Genomic DNA, 19,666 nt, shown 5'->3' on the forward strand with positions numbered 1-19,666 from the left:
CCTAGTGGTTAGAGTGTAGAGGCTGCAGGGTAGCCTAGTGGTTAGAGTGTAGAGGCGGCAGGTAGCCTAGTGGTTAGAGCGTGGAGGCGGCAGGTAGCCTAGTGGTTAGAGCGTAGAGGCTGCAGGGTAGCCTAGTGGTTAGAGTGTAGAGGTGGCAGGGTAGCCTAGTGGTTAGAGTGTAGAGGCTGCAGGGTAGCCTAGTGGTTAGAGCGTGGAGGCGGCAGGTAGTCTAGTGGTTAGAGCGCAGAGGCGGCAGGTAGTCTAGTGGTTAGAGCGCAGAGGCGGCAGGTAGCCTAGTGGTTAGAGCGCAGAGGCTGCAGGTAGCCTAGTGGTTAGAGCGTAGAGGTGGCAGGTAGTCTAGTGGTTAGAGTGTAGAGGTGACAGGGTAGCCTAGTGGTTAGAGTGTAGAGGTGACAGGGTAGCCTAGTGGTTAGAGCGTAGAGGTGGCAGGCAGCCTAGTGGTTAGAGCGTAGAGGCGGCAGGGTAGCCTAGTGGTTAGAGCGTAGAGGCGGCAGGTAGCCTAGTGGTTAGAGCGTAGAGGCGGCAGGTAGCCTAGTGGTTAGAGCGTAGAGGCGGCAGGTAGCCTAGTGGTTAGAGCGTAGAGGCGGCAGGTAGCCTAGTGGTTAGAGCGTAGAGGCGGCAGGTAGCCTAGTGGTTAGAGCGTAGAGGCGGCAGGTAGCAATCAATCAAACACTACAGCCATCAACATCAGCAGCAACAGCATCAGATACATGGTCTACACATACTGAGACAGAGAGGTGCTAATTCACTGTCCAGACAGCATCAGATACATGGTCTACACATACTGAGACAGCATCAGATACATGGTCTACACATACTGAGATAGCATCAGAGACATGGTCTACACATACTGAGACAGAGAGGTGCTGTTTCACTGTCCAGACAGCATCAGATACATGGTCTACACATACTGAGACAGCATCAGATACATGGTCTACACATACTGAGACAGCATCAGATACATGGTCTACACATACTGAGACAGCATCAGATACATGGTCTACACATACTGAGACAGCATCAGATACATGGTCTACACATACTGAGACAGCATCAGATACATGGTCTACACACACTGAGACAAAGAGATGCTGTTTCACTGTCCAGACAGCATCAGATACATGGTCTACACATACTGAGACAGCATCAGATACATGGTCTACACATACTGAGACAGAGAGGTGCTGTTTCACTGTCCAGACAGCATCAGATACATGGTCTACACACACTGAGACAGCATCAGATACATGGTCTACACATACTGAGACAGCATCAGATACATGGTCTACACATACTGAGACAGCATCAGATACATGGTCTACACATACTGAGACAGCATCAGATACATGGTCTATACATACTGAGACAGCATCAGATACATGGTCTACACATACTGAGACAGCATCAGATACATGGTCTACACATACTGAGACAGCATCAGATACATGGTCTATACATACTGAGACAGCATCAGATACATGGTCTACACACACTGAGACAGCATCAGATACATGGTCTACACATACTGAGACAGCATCAGATACATGGTCTACACATACTGAGACAGCATCAGAGACATGGTCTACACATACTGAGACAGCATCAGATACATGGTCTACACATACTGAGACAGCATCAGAGACATGGTATACACATACTGAGACAGCATCAGATACATGATCTACACATACTGAGACAGCATCAGATACATGATCTACACATACTAAGACAGCATCAGATTCATGGTCTACACATACTGAGACAGCATCAGATACATGGTCTACACACACTGAGACAGCATCAGATACATGGTCTATACATACTGAGACAGCATCAGATACATGGTCTACACATACTGAGACAGCATCAGATACATGGTCTACACATACTGACAGCATCAGATACATGGTCTACACATACTGAGACAGCATCAGATACATGGTCTACACATACTGAGAGCATCAGATTCATGGTCTACACATACTGAGACAGCATCAGATACATGGTCTACACACACTGAGACAGCATCAGATACATGGTCTACACATACTGAGAGCATCAGATTCATGGTCTACACATACTGAGAGCATCAGATACATGGTCTACACATACTGAGACAGCATCAGATACATGGTCTACACATACTGAGACAGCATTAGATACATGGTCTGCACATACTGAGACAGCATCAGATACATGGTCTACACATACTGAGACAGCATCAGATACATGGTCTACACATACTGAGACAGCATCAGATACATGGTCTACACATACTGAGACAGCATCAGATACATGGTCTACACATACTGAGACAGCATTAGATACATGGTCTACACATACTGAGACAGCATCAGATTCATGGTCTACACATAGTCTGTCTGTCAGTCTGGTAACAGGCGATGGGTGTCAGTCTGGTAACAGCTGATGGGTGTCAGTCTGGTAACAGCTGATGGGTGTCAGTGTAGTAACAGATGATGGGTGTCAGTCTGGTAACAGATGATGGGTGTCAGTCTGGTAACAGGTGATGGGTATCTGGTAACAGTGGGTGTCAGTAACAGGTGATGGGTGTCAGTCTGGTAACGGATAATGGGTGTCAGTCTGGGTAAACGGTGATAATGGGTGTCAGTCTGGTGATTGGTGTCAACGGATAAACAGGTGATGGGTGTCAGTCTGGTAACGGATAATGGGTGTCAGTCTGGTAACAGGTGGGTGTCAGTCTGGTAACAGGTGATGGGTGTCAGTGTAGTAACAGATGATGGGTGTCAGTCTGGTAACAGGTGATGGGTGTCAGTCTGGTAACAGATGGTAACAGATGATATCAGTCAACAGGTGATGGGTGTCTGAAACAGGTGATGGGTGTCAGTGATGGTGTCTGGTAACAGATGATAATGGGTGTCAGTCTGGTAAGGTGATAATGGGTGTCAGTCTGATAATGGGGTGTCAGCCTGGTGTCAGTCTGGTAACAGGTGATGGGTGTCAGTCTGGTAACAGTGTAGTAACAGATGATGGGTGTCAGTCTGGTAACAGTCTGGTAACAGGTGATGGGTGTCAGGTCTGGTAGTCTGGTAACAGGTGATGGGTGTCAGTCTGGTAACAGATAAGTCTGGTAACAGGATAACTGGTGTCAGTCTGGTAACAGGTGATGGGTGTCAGTCTGGTAACAGGTGATGGGTGTCTGGTCTGATGATGGGTGTCAGTCTGGCAACAGGTGATGGGTGTCAGTCTGGTAACAGACAATGGGTGTCAGTCTGATAATGGGTGTCAGTCTGGTAACAGGTGACTGGTGTCAGTCTGGTAACAGGTGATGGGTGTCAGTCTGGTAACAGGTGATGGGTGTCAGTCTGGTAACAGGTGTCAGTCTGGTAACAGGTGATGGTGTCAGTCTGGTAACAGGTGATGGGTGTCAGTCTGGTAACAGGTGAGTCTGGTAACAGGTGATGGGTGTCAGTCTGGAACAGGTAATGGGTGTCAGTCTGGAGACAGGGTGTCAGTCTGTTAACAGGGTGTCAGTCTGATAACAGTCTGGGTGATGGGTGTCAGTCTGGTAACAGGTGATGGGTGTCAGTCTGGTAACAGGTGATCGGGTGTCAGGTGATTGGGTGTCAGTCTGGTAACAGGTGTCTGGTCGGTGATCAGTCTGGTAACAGGTGATGGGTGTCAGTCTGGTAACAGGATAATGGGTGTCAGTCTGATGTGGGTGTCAACAGTCTGGTAACAGGTGATGGGTGTCAGTCTGGTAACAGGTGATGGGTGTCAGTCTGGTAACAGGTGATGGGTGTCAGTCTGGTAACAGGTGAGTCTGGTAACGGATAAGGTGATTGGTGTCAGTCTGGTAACAGGTGATCGGTGTGTCAGTCTGGTAACAGGTGATGGGTGTCAGTCTGGGGTGTCAGTCTGGTAACAGATGACTGGGTGTCAGTCTGGTAACAGGGTGTCATGGGGTGTCAGTCTGGTAACAGGTGATGGGTGTCAGTCTGGTAACAGGTGAGTCTGATAATGGGTGTCAGTCTGGTAACAGGTGATGGGTGTCAGTCTGGTAACAGGTGATGGGTGTCAGTCTGGTAACAGGTGTCAGTGCGGGTGGGTGGTCAGTCTGGTAACAGGTGATGGGTGTCAGTCTGGTAACAGGTGATGGGTGTCAGTCTGATAATGGGTGTCAGTCTGATAATGGGTGTCAGTCTGGAAATGGTGTCAGTCTGGACAGGTGATGGGTGTCAGGTAATGGGATGGGTGTCAGTCTGGGGTGTCAGTCTGGAACAGGTGATGGGTGTCACGGATAATGGGTGTCAGTCTGAGGGTGTCAGTCTGGGGTGAACAGTCTGGTAGGATAATGGGTGTCATGCAGTCTGGTAACAGGTGATCGGTGTCAGTCTGGTAACAGGTGATCGGTGAGTCTGGTGGTGATGGGTGTCAGTCTGGTAACGGATAATGGGTGTCAGTCTGATAATGGGTGTCATTCTGGTAACAGGTGATGCTCTTGTCAGTAAACTACTTTTAACCAGGGCCCATAACAGGGCTGATCGGTGTCAGTCTGGTAACAGGTGATTACCTTTGGGTGTCAGTCTGGTAACGGATAATGGAGTGTCAGTCACCACACACGTGGTAACAGCCCCATGATAATGGGTACTGTATCCAGTCTGATAATGGGGCTGTACTATATCACCATGTCTGGTGTTGTAACAGGTGATGGGTGTCAGTCTGGTAACAGGTGATGGGTGTCAGTCTGGTAACAGGTGATGGGTGTCAGCCTCTGGTGTAAGACAGGTGATCGGGTGTCAGTCTGGTAACGGTGTTGTAGCCTTGTTTTGAGACTAATGGGTGTCAGTCTGGTAACGGATAGCCAGGTGGGTGTCAGTCTGGTAACAGGTTTGAGACAGGTGGTTGTAGCCTTGTTTTGGCAGATACATCTGGTGTAGCAGATTGTTTTGACACTAGGTGTTGGGTTAACGTAGCTACAATCTAGTTCAGGTTACTGGGATTGAGGAGAACACTAGGTGTTGGGTTAACGTAGCTACAATCTAGTTCAGGTTACTGGGATTGAGGAGAACACTAGGTGTTGGGTTAACGTAGCTACAATCTAGTTCAGGTTACTGGGATTGAGGAGAACACTAGGTGTTGGGTTAACGTAGCTACAATCTAGTTCAGGTTACTGGGATTGAGGAGAACACTAGGTGTTGGGTTAACGTAGCTACAATCTAGTTCAGGTTACTGGGATTGAGGAGAACACTAGGTGTTGGGTTAACCAATCTAGTTCAGGTTACAATTGAGGAGAACTAGGTGTTGGGTTAGGTTACTTACTGGGATTGAGGAGAACACTAGGTGTTGGGTTAACGTAGCTACAATCACTAGTGTCAGGTTCAGGTCACTGGGATTGAGGAGAACACTAGGTGTTGGGTTAACGTAGCTACAATCTAGTTCAGGTTACTGGGATTGAGGAGAACACTAGGTGTTGGGTTAACCTAGCTACAATCTAGTTCAGGTTACTGGGATTGAGGAGAACACTAGGTGTTGGGTTAACGTAGCTACAATCTAGTTCAGGTTACTGGGATTGAGGAGAACACTAGGTGTTGGGTTAACGTAGCTACAATCTAGTTCAGGTTACTGGGATTGAGGAGAACACTAGGTGTTGGGTTAACGTAGCTACAATCTAGTTCAGGTTACTGGGATTGAGGAGAACACTAGGTGTTGGGTTAACGTAGCTACAATCTAGTTCAGGTTACTGGGATTGAGGAGAACACTAGGTGTTGGGTTAACGTAGCTACAATCTAGTTCAGGTTACTGGGATTGAGGAGAACACTAGGTGTTGGGTTAAGGTTACTGGGATAGCTACAATCTAGTTCAGGTTACTGGGATTGAGGAGAACACTAGGTGTTGGGTTAACGTAGCTACAATCTAGTTCAGGTTACTGGGTTATGGGATTGAGGAGAACACTAGGTGTTGGGTTAACGTAGCTACAATCTAGTTCAGGTTACTGGGATTGAGGAGAACACTAGGTGTTGGGTTAACCTAGCTACAATCTAGTTCAGGTTACTGGGATTGAGGAGAACACTAGGTGTTGGGTTAACGTAGCTACAATCTAGTTCAGGTCACTGGGATTGAGGAGAACACTAGGTGTTGGGTTAACCTAGCTACAATCTAGTTCAGGTTACTGGGATTGAAGAGAACACTAGGTGTTGGGTTAACGTAGCTACAATCTAGTTCAGGTTACTGGGATTGAGGAGAACACTAGGTGTTGGGTTAACCTAGCTACAATCTAGTTCAGGTTACTGGGATTGAGGAGAACACTAGGTGTTGGGTTAAATTAGCTACAATCTAGTTCAGGTTACTGGGATTGAGGAGAAGATCATGGCAACAACCCAGAGGGTTTAAACCATTAATATAGTCAGGGATAGGGTTAGGGTAGTCAGGGTAGTCAGGGTTAGGGTTAGGGTAGTCAGAGGTTAGGGTAGGCAGGGTTAGGGTAGTCAGAGGTTAGGGTAGTCAGGGTTAGGGTAGTCAGGGTTAGGGTAGTCAGGGTTAGAGTTAGGGTAGTCAGGGTAGTCCGGGTTAGAGTTAGGGTAGTCAGAGGTTAGGGTAGTCAGGGTTAGGGTAGTCAGGGTATGTATGGCCCTGTTGTCTGTTACTAACCCAGCAGCTGCAGCTGCAGTGTGCCAGACCACTGTTATTTGTCTCTGTCATGGCTTTGGGGTCACTGTCAGGTTAGGGTTAGGATTTCCCAGGGTCATGGTGCAGGTAGCTGAACCTTTCACCTTTAAGGTGAAGTTATGTCTTCCTGAGACAGTGTCTCGCTGACTCGCTCTGTCATCTCTGTGTGGGGTCAGTTTCAGGATAGGGTTAAGGTCACCCAGGGTCATGCTGTCTCTGTGACGGTCTTTGATGTGATAGAACATCATCACCGTCATCATCTATCTATCTCATGGTGGATGTCTGTTGTAAATTGTACTGTATGTTCAGGGAGTTTACTGTTTGATCCAATCTCCTGAATACAGTGATTCATGTTGTTTGATTTCAATCAAGAGATTTTGAACAGATTTAATATATAATTAAGCGACATAGAGTGGCTTCACACCTTATTAAAGTTAGCTTTACTAATTGCATGTATGTATATATTCAGCTTCTGTGTTATATTCATGAATGGTTGAATTCCTACGGGTTCAACTTTAACCTAATACTTTTGTGCAATAATGGAGTAATCTTTTCCTGGATTGTGAGATCCCCGTATAATCCTGTTTCACCAGACCCGGGGGAGCGGGTTAGGGAGACTGAGGATGAGTCCCAAATGGAACCGTATTCCCTATATAGTGCACTACTTTAGACCAGAGCCCCAAGGAACCCTATTCCCTATATATAGTGCACTACTTTAGACCAGAGCCCTATGGAACCCTATTCCTTATATATAGTGCACTACTTTAGACCAGAGCCCTATGGGACCCTATTCCCTATATATAGTGCACTACTTTAGACCAGAGCCCTATGGAACCCTATTCCTTATATATAGTGCACTACTTTAGACCAGAGCCCTATGGGACCCTATTCCCTATATATAGTGCACTACTTTAGACCAGAGCCCTATGGAACCCTATTCCTTATATATAGTTCACTACTTTAGACCAGAGCCCTATGGAACCCTATTCCCTATATATAGTGCACTACTTTAGACCAGAGCCCTATGGAACCCTATTCCTTATATATAGTGCACTACTTTAGACCAGAGCCCTATGGAACCCTATTCCTTATATATAGTGCACTACTTTAGACCAGAGCCCTATGGAACCCTATTCCCTATATATAGTGCACTACTTTAGACCAGAGCCCTATGGAACCCTATTCCTTATATATAGTGCACTACTTTAGACCAGAGCCCTATGGAACCCTATTCCTTATATATAGTGCACTACTTTAGACCAGAGCCCTATGGGACCCTATTCCCTATATATAGTGTACTACTTTAGACCAGAGCCCTATGGAACCCTATTCCTTATATATAGTTCACTACTTTAGACCAGAGCCCTATGGAACCCTATTCCCTATATATAGTGCACTACTTTAGACCAGAGCCCTATGGGACCCTATTCCCTATATATAGTTCACTACTTTAGACCAGAGCCCTATGGAACCCTATTCCTTATATATAGTTCACTACTTTAGACCAGAGCCCTATGGAACCCTATTCCCTATATATAGTGCACTACTTTAGACCAGAGCCCTATGGAACCCTATTCCTTATATATAGTGCACTACTTTAGACCAGAGCCCTATGGAACCCTATTCCTTATATATAGTGCACTACTTTAGACCAGAGCCCTATGGGACCCTATTCCCTATATATAGTGCACTACTTTAGACCAGAGCCCTATGGAACCCTATTCCTTATATATAGTTCACTACTTTAGACCAGAGCCCTATGGAACCCTATTCCCTATATATAGTGCACTACTTTAGACCAGAGCCCTATGGGACCCTATTCCCTATATATAGTTCACTACTTTAGACCAGAGCCCTATGGAACCCTATTCCTTATATATAGTTCACTACTTTAGACCAGAGCCCTATGGAACCCTATTCCCTATATATAGTGCACTACTTTAGACCAGAGCCCTATGGAACCCTATTCCCTATATATAGTGCACTACTTTAGACCAGAGCCCTATGGGACCCTATTCCCTATATAGTGCACTACTTTACACCAGAGATCCTATGGACCTACGACTTTGAAATGAGAGTGGCACATAGTGAGGAGTGAGCTCCATCCGTCTAAATCTCAGATCATTCAGGCTCTGAATGAGATCCTCTCCTGTCAGTCGAGACACACATTCAAATGATTGACATTCCCTATAGGCAGGAAATGTTGATGGAAAATTCACTGCTGTGGTTTTCTGTGGGTCTGTCGTATTGATTTGCTTGTGATGAACTTTAAAACATCTATGTGTGTCAGTTAAGAGAAAATAAATACATAAACTGTATATAGATGTTAAATTGACAGGCATTTCAATCAGTCAAGGAGGATTTTATTCCATTGTGGTGCCTGTTTTGAAGTGACAAGAGTGTTTCCCAGTCAGGAACAGTCTCGAACTGGAAACCTTACCTTTTTGCTTGTTGCTGGTGTCCGTAAAGAGGAAATGAAACCTTTTGCTTGTTGCTGGTGTCCGTAAAGAGGAAATGAAACCTTTTGCTTGTTGCTGGTGTCCGTAAAGAGGAAATGAACTTTACTGACACAAACACGTGTGTTTACTGCGCATAATTAAACATGAATTACTTATTCATTCAAACCAACTTGATCAATCCTCTCTTAATCAGATCTAACCTGGCTAACAGGCTACTACAACACAAACACACAGGGTGCTAGCTGGGTTCATGTAGTGGGCTGAACAAGTGCCATTCTCTCTCTAGAGACATGTTAAGGACTTCCTCGGTTACTGGAGAATAAGAGGACTTTCTCTCTCTAAAGACATGTTAAGGACTTCCTCGGTTACTGGAGAATAAGAGGACTTTCTCTCTCTAGAGACATGTTAAGGACTTCCTCGGTTACTGGAGAATAAGAGGACTTTCTCTCTCTAGAGACATGTTAAGGACTTCCTCTGTTACTGGAGAATAAGAGGACTTTCTCTCTCTAGAGACATGTTAAGGACTTCCTCTGTTACTGGAGAATAAGAGGACATTCTCTCTCTAGAGACATGTTAAGGACTTCCTCGGTTACTGGAGAATAAGAGGACTTTCTCTCTCTAGAGACATGTTAAGGACTTCCTCGGTTACTGGAGAATAAGAGGACTTTCTCTCTCTAGAGACATGTTAAGGACTTCCTCGGTTACTGGAGAATAAGAGGACTTTCTCTCTCTAGAGACATGTTAAGGACTTCCTCGGTTACTGGAGAATAAGAGGACTTTCTCTCTCTAAAGACATGTTACAACACTCACTACCGAGTTCCAAACTGCCTCTGGAAGCAATGTCAGCACAAGAACTGTTCGTCTGGAGCGTCATGAAATGGGTTTCCATGGCAGAGCAGCCGCACACAAGCCTAAAATCACCATGAGCAATGCCAAGCCTTGGCTGGAGTGGTGTAACGCTCGCCGCCATTGGACTCTGGAGCAGTGGAAACACGTTCTCTGGAGTGATGAATCACACTTCACCATTTGGCAGTTCGATGGACGAATCTGGGTTTGGTGGATGCAGGAGAATGCTACCTGCCCGAATGCCAACTGTAAAGTTTGGTGGAGGAGGAGGAGTAATGGTGTGGGGCTGTTTTTTCATGGTTCGGGCCCATTAGGTCCAGTGAAGGGAAATCTTAACGCTACAGCATACAATGACATTCTAGAAGATTCTGTGCTTCCAACTTTGTGGCAGCAGTATATGTAGGCCCTTTCCTGTTTCAGCATATAAATATTTAAAAAATATGTATTCAGACCCTTTACTTAGTTCTTTGTTGAAGCACCTTTGGCATCGATTACAGCCTCGAGTCTTCTTGGGAATCTGTATTTGGGGAGATTCTCCCATTCTTCTCTGCAGGGCCTCTCAAGCTCAAGTCAGGTTGGATGGGGAACGTCGCTGCACAGCTAATTTCAGGTCTCCAGAGATGTTCAATCGGGTTGAAGTCCGGGCTCCGCCTGGGCCACTCACACTCATTGCAATGGTTTTTGCTCTGACATGCACTGTGTCAACTGTGAGACCTTATATAGACCGGTGTGTGCTTTTCCAAATCATGTCCAATCAATTGAATTTACCACAGGTGTACTCCAATCGAGTTGTAGAAACATCTCAAGGATGCCTAGTTAAATAAAACATGTAAATGATCAATGGAAACAGGATGCACCTGAGCTCAATTTCAAGTCTCATAGTAATAATATATAATATATGCCATTTAGCAGACGCTTTTATCCAAAGCGACTTACAGTCATGTGTGCATACATTCTACGTATGGGTGGTCCCGGGGATCGAACCCACTACCCTGGCGTTACAAGCGCCATGCTCTACCAACTGAGCTACAGGACCACCTAGTAAAGAGTCTGAATATTTATGTAAATAAGGTATTTCAGTTTGGGTTTTGTTTTGTATACGTTTGAAATAATTTTTTTAATCCATTTTAGAATAAGTAACCAAATGTGGAAAAAGGGGTCTGAATACTTTTTCCCGAATGTCACTGTATAATAATGTCTATCCGGGTCAGTAACCGACAAGTTGCTGGTTCAAATCCCCGAGCCGACTAGATGAAATATATGTAATTGTGCTCTTGAGCAAGGCACTTAATCCCAAATTGCTCCTATAAGTCACCCTGGATAAGAGTGTCTACTAAATTACTAAATTGTAATAATTATTGTTTGATTCGCCAAGAAGCTGAATCTCTTTCATGAAAAAGCATCATAGCAAGGCAAAAAGTATCTGTAGCTCATATAGCTGATGCTGTCTGGCCAAAAAGAATATTACCTGCCATACTCTGTTTGGCTAGACAGCATCAGAAACATGATCTATACATACTGAGACAGCTGGGGTGCTGTTTCGCTCACTCGGATGACTTCTCCGGTGAGATTGATGAGTCTTGCGGCTCTGTCAGAGGGTGTCTGTGTGAGCGTTCAGCTCTGTCAGAGGGTGTCTGTGTGACCGTTCAGCTCTGTCAGAGGGTGTCTGTGTGAGCGTTCAGCTCTGTCAGAGGGTGTCTGTGTGAGCGCTCAGCTCTAGAGGGTGTCTGTGTGAGCGTTCAGCTCTGTCAGAGGGTGTCTGTGTGAGCGTTCAGCTCTGTCAGAGGGTGTCTGTGTGACCGTTCAGCTCTGTCAGAGGGTGTCTGTGTGACCGCTCAGCTCTAGAGGGTGTCTGTGTGAGCGTTCAGCTCTAGAGGGTGTCTGTGTGAGCGTTCTGTGTCCTGGTTATATTGTCCTGGTCTGTCCTGGTTGTATTGTCCTGGTTGTATTGTCCTGGTCTGACCTGCTTGTATTGTCCTGGTCTGTCCTGGTTGTATTGTCCTGGTCTGTCCTGGTTGTATTGTCCTGGTCTGTCCTGGTTGTATTGTCCTGGTCTGTCCTGGTTGTATTGTCCTGGTTGTATTGTCCTGGTCTGTCCTAGTTGTATTGTCCTGGTCTGTCCTGGTTGTATTGTCCTGGTCTGTCCTGGTTGTATTGTCCTGGTTGTATTGTCCTGGTTGTATTGTCCTGGTTGTATTGTCCTGGTCTGTCCTGGTCTGTCCTGGTTGTATTGTCCTGGTCTGTCCTGGTTGTATTGTCCTGGTCTGTCCTGGTCTGTCCTGGTTGTATTGTCCTGGATGTATTGTCCTGGTCGTATTGTCCTGGTTGTATTGTCCTGGTCGTATTGTCCTGGTTGTATTGTCCTGGTCTGTCCTCGTTGTATTGTCCTGGTTGTATTGTCCTGGTCTGTCCTGGTTGTATTGTCCTTGTTGTATTGTCCTGGTTGTATTGTCCTGGTTGTATTGTCCTGGTCGTATTGTCCTGGTTGTATTGTCCTGGTTGTATTGTCCTGGTTGTATTGTCCTGGTCTGTCCTGGTTGTATTGTCCTTGTTGTATTGTCCTGGTTGTATTGTCCTGGTTGTATTGTCCTGGTTGTATTGTCCTGGTCTGTCCTGGTTGTATTGTCCTGGTTGTATTGTCCTGGTCTGTCCTGGTCTGTCCTAGTTGTATTGTCCTGGTCTGTCCTGGTTGTATTGTCCTGGTTGTATTGTCCTGGTCTGTCCTGGTCTGTCCTGGTCTGTCCTGGTTGTATTGTCCTGTTTGTATTGTCCTGGTTGTATTGTCCTGGTTGTATTGTCCTGGTCGTATTGTGCTGGTCGTATTGTCCTGGTCGTATTGTCCTGGTCGTATTGTCCTGGTCGTATTGTCCTGGTTGTATTGTCCTGGTTGTATTGTCCTGGTTGTATTGTGCTGGTCGTATTGTGCTGGTCGTATTGTCCTGGTTGTATTGTCCTGGTTGTATTGTCCTGGTTGTATTGTCCTGGTTGTATTGTCCTGGTCTGTCCTCGTTGTATTGTCCTGGTTGTATTGTCCTGGTCTGTCCTGTTTGTATTGTCCTTGTTGTATTGTCCTGGTTGTATTGTCCTGGTTGTATTGTCCTGGTTGTATTGTCCTGGTCTGTCCTGGTTGTATTGTCCTGGTCTGTCCTGGTTGTATTGTATTGTCCTGGTTGTATTGTCCTGGTTGTATTGTCCTGGTTGTATTGTCCTGGTCTGTCCTGGTTGTATTGTCCTGGTCTGTCCTGGTCTGTCCTGGTTGTATTGTCCTGGTTGTATTGTCCTGGTCTGTCCTGGTCTGTCCTGGTTGTATTGTCCTTGTTGTATTGTCCTGGTTGTATTGTCCTGGTTGTATTGTCCTGGTTGTATTGTCCTGGTCTGTCCTGGTTGTATTGTCCTGGTCTGTCCTGGTTGTATTGTCCTGGTCTGGTTGTAGTGAACTACATAGGGAATAGGGTTCCATAGGGCTCTGGTCTAAAGTAGTGCACTACATAGGGAATAGGTTTCCATAGGGCTCTGGTCTAAAGTAGTGCACTACATAGGGAATAGGGTTCTATAGGGCTCTGGTCTAAAGTAGTGCACTACATAGGGAATAGGGTGTGCTCTCAAGCTCAGCTGCTGTACATCTTCAATATCCCTCAGACTGGTCCTATTGTAAATGTATGGCTGGTAACCAACCTCTTCCTCTCTCTGTGATGACCTAGACCCAGTCACTATTGACCTGCTCTGGTCACTCTGTGGATTGGATTACCGAAAACATCTCAGGCTGCAGACAGACATTGACGGACAGAGATGGACGGAGACAGACTGAGATGGACGGACAGATAGAGATGGACAGACAGACAGACATACAGCAGGTGACATGCAGACAGACGGACAGACGGACGGACACGGAAAAGTATTTGATGGTCATGTTGTTGTAAGGATTCACAGAGCCACATCCAGTCTGCTGCTGACAGGGGACGAGTGAACCGACTCAAACACTGCGTCCAAACAGACAGACAGACAGACAGACAGACAGACAGACAGACAGACAGACAGACAGACAGACAGACAGACAGACAGACAGACAGGTCAGCTTATATTGTCCTGGTCTGTCCTGGTTGTATTGTCCTGGTTGTATTGTCCTGGTCTGTCCTGGTTGTATTGTCCTGGTCTGTCCTGGTCGTATTGTCCTGGTTGTATTGTCCTGGCCTGTCCTGGTTGTATTGTCCTGGCCTGTCCTGGCAGTATTGTCCTGGCCTGTCCTGGTTGTATTGTCCTGGTTGTATTGTCCTGGTTGTATTGTCCTGGTCTGTCCTGGTCGTATTGTCCTGGTTGTATTGTCCTGGCCTGTCCTGGTTGTATTGTCCTGGCCTGTCCTGGCAGTATTGTCCTGGCCTGTCCTGGTTGTATTGTCCTGGTTGTATTGTCCTGGTTGTATTGTCCTGGTTGTATTGTCCTGGCCTGTCCTGGTTGTATTGTCCTGGTCTGTTATGGCTGTATTGTCCTGGTTGTATTGTCCTGGCCTGTCCTGGCTGTATTGTCCTGGCCTGTCCTGGTTGTATTGTCCTGGTTGTATTGTCCTGGCCTGTCCTGGTTGTATTGTCCTGGCCTGTCCTGGTTGTATTGTCCTGGTTGTATTGTCCTGGCCTGTCCTGGTTGTATTGTCCTGGTTGTATTGTCCTGGCCTGTCCTGGTTGTATTGTCCTGGTTGTATTGTCCTGGTCTGTCCTGGTTGTATTGTCCTGGTCTGTTATGGCTGTATTGTCCTGGTCTGTTATGGCTGTATTGTCCTGGTTGTATTGTCCTGGTTGTATTGTCCTGGCCTGTCCTGGTTGTATTGTCCTGGCCTGTCCTGGCAGTATTGTCCTGGCCTGTCCTGGTTGTATTGTCCTGGTTGTATTGTCCTGGCCTGTCCTGGTTGTATTGTCCTGGCCTGTCCTGGTTGTATTGTCCTGGTTGTATTGTCCTGGCCTGTCCTGGTTGTATTGTCCTGGCCTGTCCTGGCAGTATTGTCCTGGCCTGTCCTGGTTGTATTGTCCTGGTTGTATTGTCCTGGTTGTATTGTCCTGGTCTGTCCTGGTTATATTGTCCTAGTCTGTCCTGGTTGTATTGTCCTGGTTGTATTGTCCTGGTTGTATTGTCCTGGTTGTATTGTCCTGGTCTGTCCTGGTTGTATTGTCCTGGTCTGTTATGGTTGTATTGTCCTGGTTGTATTGTCCTGGTCTGTCATGGTTGTATTGTCCTGGTTGTATTGTCCTGGTTGTATTGTCCTGGTTGTATTGTCCTGGTCTGTCCTGGTTGTATTGTCCTGGTCTGTCCTGGTTGTATTGTCCTGGTCGTATTGTCCTGGTCTGTCCTGGTTGTATTGTCCTGGTTGTATTGTCCTGGTTGTATTGTCCTGGTCTGTCCTGGTTGTATTGTCCTGGTTGTATTGTCCTGGTTGTATTGTCCTGGTCTGTCCTGGTTGTATTGTCCTGGTCTGTCCTGGTTGTATTGTCCTGGTCTGTCATGGTTGTATTGTCCTGGTCTGTCATGGTTGTATTGTCCTGGTTGTATTGTCCTGGTTGTATTGTCCTGGTTGTATTGTCCTGGTTGTATTGTCCTGGTCTGTCCTGGTTGTATTGTCCTGGTCTGTCCTCGTTGTATTGTCCTGGTCGTATTGTCCTGGTTGTATTGTCCTGGTCTGTCCTGGTTGTATTGACCTGGTCTGTCCTGGTTGTATTGTCCTGGTCTGTCCTGGTTGTATTGTCCTGGTTGTATTGATGGAGTTGTCCCTGTATGTGTCCTATGCTGGGGACATTTCCAACTGTCCATCAATGAAGTTTATACAATGCAATCATATCTACAAGATGGTGATACATGCCGGTTGGTTGGCTAGTATGTCTTTGGCTTAGATCATGCATTTTATGTTGTTGGTCTCCATAGCATCACTGTGTGGTTGTATTATTACCAGAGTGGGATACTAGTTGTGTGGCATGTCGTTGAGAAAATGTTATCCATGTTACCACTAACAGCCTCTGTTTGTGTCCATACTGCAGGGTAAACAGACTCTGTTTGTGTTCATACTGCAGGGTAAACAGACTCTGTTTGTGTTCATACTGCAGGGTAAACAGACTGTGTTCATACTGCAGGGTAAACAGACTCTGTTTGTGTTCATACTGCAGGGTAAACAGACTCTGTTTGTGTTCATACTGCAGGGTAAACAGACTGTGTCCATACTGCAGGGTAAACAGACTCTGTTTGTGTCCATACTGCAGGGTAAACAGACTCTGTTTGTGTCCATACTGCAGGGTAAACAGACTGTGTTCATACTGCAGGGTAAACAGACTCTGTTTGTGTTCATACTGCAGGGTAAACAGACTGTGTCCATACTGCAGGGTAAACTGACTCTGTTTGTGTCCATACTGCAGGGTAAACAGACTGTGTTTGTGTCCATACTGCAGGGTAAACAGACTGTGTCCATACTGCAGGGTAAACAGACTGTGTTCATACTGTAGGGTAAACAGACTCTGTTTGTGTTCATACTGCAGGGTAAACAGACTGTGTCCATACTGCAGGGTAAACAGACTCTGTCCATACTGCAGGGTAAACAGACTGTGTTTGTGTCCATACTGCAGGGTAAACAGACTGTGTCCATACTGCAGGGTAAACAGACTGTGTTTGTGTTCATACTGCAGGGTAAACAGACTGTTCATACTGCAGGGTAAACAGACTGTGTCCATACTGCAGGGTAAACAGACTGTGTTTGTGTCCATACTGCAGGGTAAACAGACTGTGTCCATACTGCAGGGTAAACAGACTGTGTTCATACTGTAGGGTAAACAGACTCTGTTTGTGTTCATACTGCAGGGTAAACAGACTGTGTCCATACTGCAGGGTAAACAGACTGTGTTCATACTGTAGGGTAAACAGACTCTGTTTGTGTTCATACTGCAGGGTAAACAGACTGTGTTCATACTGCAGGGTAAACAGACTCTGTTTGTGTTCATACTGCAGGGTAAACAGACTGTGTCCATACTGCAGGGTAAACAGACTGTGTTTGTGTCCATACTGCAGGGTAAACAGACTGTGTTCATACTGCAGGGTAAACAGACTCTGTTTGTGTTCATACTGCAGGGTAAACAGACTGTGTCCATACTGCAGGGTAAACAGACTCTGTTTGTGTCCATACTGCAGGGTAAACAGACTGTTTGTGTTCATACTGCAGGGTAAACAGACTCTGTTTGTGTCCATACTGCAGGGTAAACAGACTCTGTTTGTATTCATACTGCAGGGTAAACAGACTGTGTTTGTGTTCATACTGCAGGGTAAACAGACTGTGTCCATACTGCAGGGTAAACAGACTCTGTTTGTGTCCATACTGCAGGGTAAACAGACTCTGTTTGTATTCATACTGCAGGGTAAACAGACTGTGTTTGTGTTCATACTGCAGGGTAAACAGACTGTGTTCATACTGCAGGGTAAACAGACTGTGTCCATACTGCAGGGTAAACAGACTGTGTTTGTGTTCATACTGCAGGGTAAACAGACTCTGTTTGTGTTCATACTGCAGGGTAAACAGACTCTGTTTGTGTCCATACTGCAGGGTAAACAGACTGTGTCCATACTGCAGGGTAAACAGACTGTGTTTGTGTCCATACTGCAGGGTAAACAGACAGTGTTTGTGTCCATACTGCAGGGTAAACAGACTGTGTCCATACTGCAGGGTAAACAGACTGTGTTTGTGTCCATACTGCAGGGTAAACAGACTGTGTCCATACTGCAGGGTAAACAGACTGTGTTCATACTGTAGGGTAAACAGACTCTGTTTGTGTTCATACTGCAGGGTAAACAGACTGTGTCCATACTGCAGGGTAAACAGACTGTGTTCATACTGTAGGGTAAACAGACTCTGTTTGTGTTCATACTGCAGGGTAAACAGACTGTGTTCATACTGCAGGGTAAACAGACTCTGTTTGTGTTCATACTGCAGGGTAAACAGACTGTGTCCATACTGCAGGGTAAACAGACTGTGTTTGTGTCCATACTGCAGGGTAAACAGACTGTGTTCATACTGCAGGGTAAACAGACTCTGTTTGTGTTCATACTGCAGGGTAAACAGACTGTGTCCATACTGCAGGGTAAACAGACTGTGTTCATACTACAGGGTAAACAGACTCTGTTTGTGTCCATACTGCAGGGTAAACAGACTGTTTGTGTTCATACTGCAGGGTAAACAGACTCTGTTTGTGTCCATACTGCAGGGTAAACAGACTCTGTTTGTATTCATACTGCAGGGTAAACAGACTGTGTTTGTGTTCATACTGCAGGGTAAACAGACTGTGTCCATACTGCAGGGTAAACAGACTCTGTTTGTGTCCATACTGCAGGGTAAACAGACTCTGTTTGTATTCATACTGCAGGGTAAACAGACTGTGTTTGTGTTCATACTGCAGGGTAAACAGACTGTGTTCATACTGCAGGGTAAACAGACTGTGTCCATACTGCAGGGTAAACAGACTGTGTTTGTGTTCATACTGCAGGGTAAACAGACTCTGTTTGTGTTCATACTGCAGGGTAAACAGACTCTGTTTGTGTCCATACTGCAGGGTAAACAGACTGTGTCCATACTGCAGGGTAAACAGACTGTGTTTGTGTCCATACTGCAGGGTAAACAGACAGTGTTTGTGTCCATACTGCAGGGTAAACAGACTGTGTCCATACTGCAGGGTAAACAGACTGTGTTCATACTGCAGGGTAAACAGACTCTGTTTGTGTCCATACTGCAGGGTAAACAGACTGTGTCCATACTGCAGGGTAAACAGACTCTGTTTGTGTCCATACTGCAGGGTAAACAGACTGTGTCCATACTGCAGGGTAAACAGACTCTGTTTGTGTCCATACTGCAGGGTAAACAGACTCTGTTTGTGTCCATACTGCAGGGTAAACAGACTGTGTTCATACTGCAGGGTAAACAGACTCTGTTTGTGTCCATACTGCAGGGTAAACAGACTGTGTTTGTGTTCATACTGCAGGGTAAACAGACTGTGTCCATACTGCAGGGTAAACAGACTGTGTTCATACTGCAGGGTAAACAGACTCTGTTTGTGTCCATACTGCAGGGTAAACAGACTGTGTTTGTGTTCATACTGCAGGGTAAACAGACTGTGTCCATACTGCAGGGTAAACAGACTGTGTTTGTGTCCATACTGCAGGGTAAACAGACTGTGTCCATACTGCAGGGTAAACAGACTCTGTTTGTGTCCATACTGCAGGGTAAACAGACTCTGTTTGTGTCCATACTGCAGGGTAAACAGACTCTGTTTGTGTCCATACTGCAGGGTAAACAGACTGTGTCCATACTGCAGGGTAAACAGACTGTGTCCATACTGCAGGGTAAACAGACTGTGTCCATACTGCAGGGTAAACAGACTGTGTTTGTGTTCATACTGCAGGGTAAACAGACAGTGTTTGTGTCCATACTGCAGGGTAAACAGACTGTGTCCATACTGCAGGGTAAACAGACTCTGTTTGTGTCCATACTGCAGGGTAAACAGACTGTGTTTGTGTTCATACTGCAGGGTAAACAGACTCTGTTTGTGTCCATACTGCAGGGTAAACAGACTGTGTCCATACTGCAGGGTAAACAGACTGTGTTTGTGTTCATACTGCAGGGTAAACAGACTGTGTCCATACTGCAGGGTAAACAGACTGTGTCCATACTGCAGGGT

General features: G+C 45.9%; 1 protein-coding gene and 1 long non-coding RNA gene across 7 annotated transcripts in view; both read left to right on the forward strand.

Moving 5' to 3' along the window:
• The window catches only part of LOC118382407 (MOB kinase activator 3B), a 73,147-nt gene that overhangs the window by 41,500 nt on the left and 11,981 nt on the right, over window positions 1-19,666 (forward strand). The window lies entirely within an intron of this gene.
• On the forward strand, window positions 4,978-6,378 carry LOC127906480 (uncharacterized). 2 transcript variants are annotated; one of them, XR_008061579.1, is made up of 4 exons: window positions 4,978-5,254; window positions 5,412-5,824; window positions 5,959-6,076; window positions 6,195-6,378. It is a non-coding gene; the product is annotated as an uncharacterized LOC127906480 (long non-coding RNA). The 2 variants fall into 2 exon arrangements; XR_008061580.1 differs by lacking the exon at window positions 5,959-6,076.

This window comes from Oncorhynchus keta, chromosome 12 (assembly GCF_023373465.1).
Source record: "Oncorhynchus keta strain PuntledgeMale-10-30-2019 chromosome 12, Oket_V2, whole genome shotgun sequence".
NCBI classification, from domain to species: Eukaryota; Metazoa; Chordata; class Actinopteri; order Salmoniformes; family Salmonidae; genus Oncorhynchus; species Oncorhynchus keta.